The sequence below is a fragment of the Eriocheir sinensis genome, chromosome 8 (assembly GCF_024679095.1).
Source record: "Eriocheir sinensis breed Jianghai 21 chromosome 8, ASM2467909v1, whole genome shotgun sequence".
NCBI classification, from domain to species: Eukaryota; Metazoa; Arthropoda; class Malacostraca; order Decapoda; family Varunidae; genus Eriocheir; species Eriocheir sinensis.
In genome coordinates this window covers 13,928,411-13,935,910 of record NC_066516.1, presented here as the reverse complement: position 1 = coordinate 13,935,910, position 7,500 = coordinate 13,928,411, and the positions used below count along the sequence as shown (strand labels likewise).

The following is a 7,500-nucleotide window of genomic DNA, read 5'->3' as shown; positions in this document are numbered from 1 at the left end:
CAGGTCAATAAAGTGAAAGGGGAAGGGGAAGAGGAAGAGGAAGATAACGGGAGAAGAGATGAAAGGGAAAAAAGAAAGGGGAGGTGTTAAGGGAAGTAAATGTGGTAAGAGGAAATAGTGACGAAAGAGGAAGAAGGGGAATGGGGAAAAGGAGAGAGGGGAAAGGGAAGAAAAGGGAGGAACGAAAGGGGGGGTGGATAAGAAAGGAGGTCAATATGATAAAAGTGGAGTGAGAAGAAAAAGGGGAAGAAAGGAAGAGATGATGAAAGGGAGAAACAAAAGGGAGAAGAAGAGGGAAAGGGTAAAAAGTGATGAAAGAGGAATGAGAAGAAGAAGGGGAAGAAATGGAGAGGAGATGAATGGGATAAATAGAAGGGGAGGTGGAGGAGGGAGAAGGTAAATGTGGAGGAATGGGATGTATGGGTGGAGGGGAAGAGTGAAACGGAAAGAAGAGGATAAAAAGAGGGAGGAAGAGAGAGGGAGGAAAAGGAAGAGTGAAAAGGGGAAGTGATGGGGAGGAGGTGAAGAGAGAAAGGGGTGAATATGGTGGAAATTCGAGATGGCTTAGTGAAGGGGAGGAGTGATGGGGAAAGACAAGAGGTGAAGGGGGGAAGCAGGTGAGGGGGCAGTTTGGTGATTCAACAGAAGAAGGGGAAATGGGGAAAAAATGGGAAAGAGAAACGTAGATCATGGGGAAGGGGAGGAGGTTAAGATGGAAAACAAATAAGAGGAGGGTGAAAGGTAAGAAAGGAAAGGGGAAGAAGAGAAGGAAAAGGGTCAGTGGAAGAGAAGGGAAGGGAAGGGAAGGGAAGGGAAGGGGGAGGAAAACAGGATTAAGAAGGAAAAGGTAATTAATGAGGTGAAGAGAGAGAGAGAGAGAGAGAGAGAGAGAGAGAGAGAGAGAGAGAGAGAGAGAGAGAGGAGATGGAGAGAGAGAGAGAGAGAGAGAGGGAGAGGGAGAGAGAGAGGCAGGAAGAGAGTGATGGGAAGGGTGTTGTAGAGGAGAGGCAGGCTGGCCATCTGGTACACACACACACACACACACACACACACACACATTAGTAGTAATAGTAGTAGTAGTAGTAGTAGTAGGTGGATAGAGAAATAAGTAAATATAGTAAAGTGAAATAGTGATAAGGGGAAGCAGAGGGGAATGGGGAAGGGGAAGGAGGGGAAGGGGAATAAGGGTAAACGAGGTGAAAGGGAGGAAGGAAAAGGGGGTGAAAGGGGAAAGAGGTCAAAGTGGTAAAAGGGGAATGCGAAGAAGGGGAAGAAAGGAAGAGAAGATGATAGGGTAGCAAGTAGTAGTAGTAGTAGTAGTAGTAGTAGTAGTAGTAGTAGTAGTAGTAGTAGTAGTAGTAGTAGTAGTAGTAGTAGTAGTAGTAGTGGTAGTAGTAGTAGTAGTAGTAGTAGTAGCAGTAGTAGTGGTAGTAGTAGTAGTAGTAGCAGTAGTAGTAACAATCATCACAGCCATTTTTTTCATCATTATCATCACAATTATTACAATCACCATCATCACACAATCTTAACGTTAACATCATTATCACCATCATCATATCATCGTCATCATCATCACCACCATCTCAGAACCTATCACCAATCAATTAAATACGGATCCAGTGCACTATATCACTCACTATCTCCCCTGGACGATAGTGACGCGACTCCCACTAATTAAAAAGAAAGGTTATCACTCTCTTATGACGTGTTTTCACCTTCGCCCACACGTGTAAGGCTCTTCACTATATAATTGAGTCTTTCTTTCACTATATAATTGAGTCTCCATTCTTCCTTCGCCCACACGTGTAAGGCTCTTCACTATATAATTGAGTCTCCCATTCTTCCCTTGTATGTTGTTTTTACCCATTTTCTTCAGTGTCTCTCTCTTCCTCTTTCCTTAATTTTGTTTATTCCTTCCCTTCGCCCACACGTGTAAGGCTCTTCACTATATAATTGAGTCTCCCATTCTTCCCTTGTATGTTGTTTTTACCCATTTTCTTCAGTGCCTCTCTCTCCTTCTTTCCTTAATTTTGTTTATTCCTTCCCTTTATGCTTTTTACTATTTTTTTTCTTTTTCACCTTTCCCTTTACTGGTCCCTTTCCTCCTTTCTCTATATTTTTTCCCTTTCTTCTATTCTCCTTACTTTTACGCTTTTACTTTTTTTAATTTATTTTTATTTTACTTCTTACTGAGTTTCTTTTACTACCTCCTGTTTTTTTTACTCCTTCTTCTTTCTTCCATTTTCCCTCCTTTCTTTTTCGTCCTTTTATCCCTTCACACCTCCCCTCTTTCATCCTCCTTACCTCCTCTTATTTTTTTTTTCCTTTCCTATCATTTTTACCCGAATTTCCACTCTCCATTTACCTCTTTTTATCTCCCATACCTTTCCCTCTTCCTCATGGTATTATTTTTTTCCTTTCTTTATCTTATCTTTTATACCCGAATTTCCACTTTCAATTCCCGCCTTTTACTTTTTTTTTCTTTCTCGTATGCATTTTCATTTCTCCTTCCTCCCCTTCTCCTGTCATTTATTATTTTTTTTCTTTTTCTCACATATTTTTAAACAGATTTTAACTTTCCATTCTACCCTTACTTATTTTTTCTCCTATTTATTTTCTCTTATTCCTTTTTTTTTACTTAACACGAGCAATGCATCAATTTTTCTTTTCTTTTTTTCTTCTTCTTTTTTCTCTTTTCACTGCACACAACCATATTAATCACAGAGTACAAGATAATTAAATTTCTTCTTTCCTCTTTTTTTTTCTTTCCCCTTTTCTTCACTTTCCTCTTCTATCCTGTTATTTACCTCCTCTTTTATTTTTTACTCTTACGCTCCTTCTTATCTTTATTTATATCTCCTCTCCTTTTCCGTTACTCTCTTTTCTCCTGTCATTCACCTTTACTTTCCCCTCCCTCCTCCTCCTCCTATATTTTTTCCTCCACTTTCCACCCTATATTCATCTCTCCCTCTTTTTTTTTCTTTACATATTTTCCATCTCTAAATTCTTCTGTTATTCACCTTTTTTTCCCTTCCTCCTCCTCCAATCATTTTTACCTCTCCTCCATTCTTTTTTTTTCCTTTCGACTTTTCCATCATTCCTTCCTTCACACCAAATGTCAGTAACTTGGATGAATTCACACACACACACACACACACACACACACACACACACACACACACACACACACACACACACAGATGATAATAAGGTGTGTACGTATTGCTTTCTCACGTTCTCTATAATTTACCTTTTTTTTCATTTTATATTTACAGTTTCTTGTCATTCACTACTCTGAGTCACCGTACATAGATATCATAATTACAACCTAAGTCCCCTGTTATTTTTCTTCTTCACTATACTCCCTCTCAAACACACACACACACACACACAAACTCACACACACACACACACTCACACACACACACACAAAAAAAAAAACTATTACAATTACAATGATCTTTAACCCACAAAATCTTACGTCTATGGAATCTCACAATCACTATACACAACGAAATCTCACGAATAACACCATAACGGAACGAAAGAGCTCACTGTCACTGTAACCCACGGAATTTCACAATCAGTATAACACAACGCAATATAACTCTCACTATATAACACAACTAAATATCTAAGGCACTATAACACAAGGAAAGCTCACATTCACTATATCAACGAAAATAATATCCCTCACCATAACCCATGAAACATTAGTCACTGTAACCCCACGAAATTTCACTATCACTATAAACACAACGAAACCTCACTGTCACCATAGCACAAGGGACTGTCACTATCACTAACACCAAAGGAAATATCAGTCACTATGCAACGACACGATCTTACCGTCACTGTAACTTACGAAACATTCCACTCACCATAAACAACGAAATCTGTCACCATAACACAAGGGAATGTCACTGTCACCATAATAAAAGAAAATACGTTACTATATCGACACGATCTTACCGTCACTATAACTTACGAAATATCCCACTCACCATAACCAACGCAATCTCTCACTGTCACCATAACAAGAGGGAACGTCACTGTCAATATATTTACGCACAGGAGGAGGTGAGAGCACTGTACTGGGTCACTATCCATGCACCATCACTTCACTATAAGACACACGTGAGCAGGTAATGAGAAAATTAATGATGAATTCGACTTCTCATCACTATCACTTTCACTGTTCTTGTTTCACTGTTAGAATCACCATCACCACATCGTACTAGAGAAGGTAGATTTCGCGTGCACACACACACACACACACACACACACACACACACACACACACACACGTACACAGGACACACATGCGCACACACCCTCACTCCGCGCGGGCTAACAACACACTGTCTCATGTCTGTGATGTCTGTCTGTCTGTGTGTCTGTCTGTATCAGTCTGCCCTACTGCTCCCTGCCCCCTGCCCCTGAACCCCCCATGTCCCTTCACTCTCCCTCCCCCTCCCATCCCGTGCCCTGGTTCCTCCTTCCTCTCCCCCCCCCCGCCCTGTCACCTCCCTTCCTGCACCTTGTCCTCTCTCCATCCCTCCTTCCCTTCTTCTCCTCCTCCCTACATCCCCCTATTTCAGTGTTCTCTCTCTCTCTCTCTCTCTCTCTCTCTCTCTCTCTCTCTCTCTCTCTCTCTCTCTCTCTCTCTCTCTCTCTCTCTCTCTTTCTTTGTATCTTTCTTTCTTTCGTTTCTTCTTTCTATCTTTCTTTATTTCTTATTTATTAGTTTATTCTTTTCTGCTTCGTCCATTATTCTCTCTTATCTACGTGTTCTTTTTTTTTCCCTGTAACTCTTCTTTTTTTACTTTTTTATCTTCTCTTCCTACTTTTCATCTTTATCTTATTCCTTGTCATGTTGTTTTAAGCTGTTGTTTTTGTTGTTGTTCTTCTTGCTCTTGTTCTTCTTCTTGTTCTTGTTTTTGCTCTTCTTTTTCTTTTTTCTTCTTTTATCATCCTTATTATTATTATTATGTTGTTGTTGTTGTTGTTTTGTTTTAGTTGATGTTTTTCTCGTTCTTGTTCTGTTTTTTGTCCATCTTCATCTTCCTCCTCCTCCTCCTCCTCCTCCCCCATTCCTCCTCTCCCTCATGTTCCCACCCACACATCACACTATACTATTACCCTCCCCCTCCCCCTCTCCCACCCCTCCCTCTCCCTCCCCCTTCCCTCCCACCCTCGTATTTCCTTATCAGCCAGGTAGGTATACGTTATCACAGGTGTTCGGAGTCGTACGTAATGAGCTCTCTCAGGTATATATGTGTGATAAAAGGGGGGGAGAGGGGTGCAAGGGGGGAGGGGAGGGGAGGGAAGGGGAGGGGGTGACGTTATCGTATTATTAATGGGTGGGTTTTGTTGTTGTTGTTGTTGTTGTTGTTGTTGTTGTTGTTGTAATTGCTGTCCTTGTTTTTGTTTTTGTAATCATTGATGTTGTTTTGTTTTTATTTTTGTTTTTTTGTTGTTTTACTCGTTTTTTTTGTCGTGACCGATTTTTTTTTCGTTATTTACTTTATTTATTTATTTATTTATTTATTTATTTGTTTATTTATTCATTTATTCATTTATTTAGTTAAGAACGCTTCAATTTACCGATCCAACTGTCTGTCATTTTACTTATCTATCTGTCAATCGGGCCAACGCAACGGAGATGAGCACCGAGGCCACGCGCAGCTATAACGTATGCCTCCAATTTAACCTTCACATCACCTAATCAATCAACCAATCAATCAGTCAATCAGCCAATATGTCTGTCTGTCGGGTTTCTGTCCTAATATGTTTTCAGTATCACCTGGTTGGCTGTCTTGCGTAATTCAGGGCCTGAAATTCATCATTCATCATCGCCTGGTTTGCTGTCTTGCGTAATCCAGGTTAAGCCAAAGATCTTCTAAGTGGTTTTCGGCATAGGCCCGACTTCGAAACCCAGCCTGTTGCTCCCTGGGGTGGGTAGACTCTATAATGTGTCTGAAATTCATCATTCATCATCGCCTGGTTGGCTGTCTTGCGTAATCCAGGTTAAGCCAAAGATCTTCTAAGTGGTTTTCGGCATAGGCCCGACTTCGAAACCCAGCCTGTTGCTCCCTGGGCTGGCTAGACTCTATAATGTGTAATGTGTCTGAAATTCATCATTCATCATCGCCGGGTTGGCTGTCTTGCGTAATTCAGCGTTAAGACAAAGATCTTCTAAGTGGTTTTTAGCCCAGGCCCCACTTCGATACCCAGCCTGCTGCTCCCTGGGCTGGCTAGACTCTATAATGTGTAATGTGTCTGAAATTCATCATTCATCATCGCCTGGTTTGCTGTCTTGCGTAATTCAGCGTTAAGACAAAGATCTTCTAAGTGGTTTTTGGCCCAGGCCCCACTTCGATACCTGTTGCTCCCTGGGCTGGCTAGACTCTATAATGTGTCTGAAATTCTCTTTGTAATTACCTGTGTGCGAGTAATTAATGTGATTGCTATAACTTGTGTGAATAATTATGTTTGTGTTTACTTTTCTCAATAATTATGTCTGTGATTGCTTTTGTGAATAATTCCGTTTGTGATTACTTGTGGGAATAATTTATAAATAATTTCGACTATAAGCTAACAGGACGGTATATTTATTAAGATGTTTAGTATTTTTCTATGACAATTTTCCCAATTTTTGTTTAGTATTCTTCTATGACGACTCCATTTTCCAATCTTTCCAATTTGTGTTTAGTATTTTTCTAGGACGACTCCATTTTCCAATCTTTCCAATTTTTTAGTGTTTTTCTATGACGATTCCATTTTCCAATCTTTCAAATTTGTGTTTAGTATTTTTCTATGACGACTGCATTTTCCAATCTTTCCAATTTTTTATTTTTTTTTATTTTTCTATGACGACTGCATTTTCCAATCTTTCCAATTTTCCCCATTTTTGAGACGCTTCGTGAATTTAAGTTAAAAAAATATGAGCTTTTCAATCGTAATTTATTTCTCCGGCGTCTTTTAATAGTATTTTCCTGGGAGCTACTAACAGTCTTTTCTTTCTCTTCTTTTCATATTTCTCTGCACTTCTATACGCTCGGTTTTCGCTACTGCCGTGATGTTTGTGATCTCTGTTAATTGCCTTTTTTTTTAACAGCAGAGGAGTCAGTTCAAGGGCATAAAATAAGGTAACAAATGTGAAAAAAAGCCCGCTACTCAGATTTACGACATCTAATGATTGAATATGTGAAGCTCGTATTCTCAAACGCTTTCTGCTCCCTCAACAACTATTTTCTAAGGCCACAAAAGGAGATTAATCGGTTCTCATGTGTGTTTTTCACGTTCGCGGTGCAGAGGCCTTGTCAAGCTATCACTAGGCTCATAAAACTCCTACACATGGTAATACCTCCAACACCTCTACGAAGGCCTTATCGAATGTGGGTGTGTAGGCCCCGACATGTTTGAGAATATGGGGCTTAGTAAGTTACATAATTCACTTCACTGTAGAACTTTATAATGACTTGTACTTCTTCTAAT

At 40.0% G+C, this 7,500-nt stretch overlaps 1 protein-coding gene across 9 annotated transcripts in view; it reads right to left on the bottom strand.

Moving 5' to 3' along the window:
• Positions 1–4,355, bottom strand: part of LOC126995572 (rho guanine nucleotide exchange factor 4-like) — a 232,256-nt gene extending 227,901 nt beyond the window's left edge. For 7 of the 9 annotated variants that reach the window (XM_050855228.1, XM_050855235.1, XM_050855233.1 and 4 more), the window contains exon 1: positions 4,312–4,355. The gene's annotated coding sequence lies outside the window, so the exon portion shown is untranslated. The remainder of the gene's footprint in view (positions 1–4,311) is intronic. The other 2 variants (XM_050855230.1, XM_050855229.1) reach the window with 2 other exon arrangements.
• Positions 4,356–7,500: the final 3,145 nt, after the last annotated feature.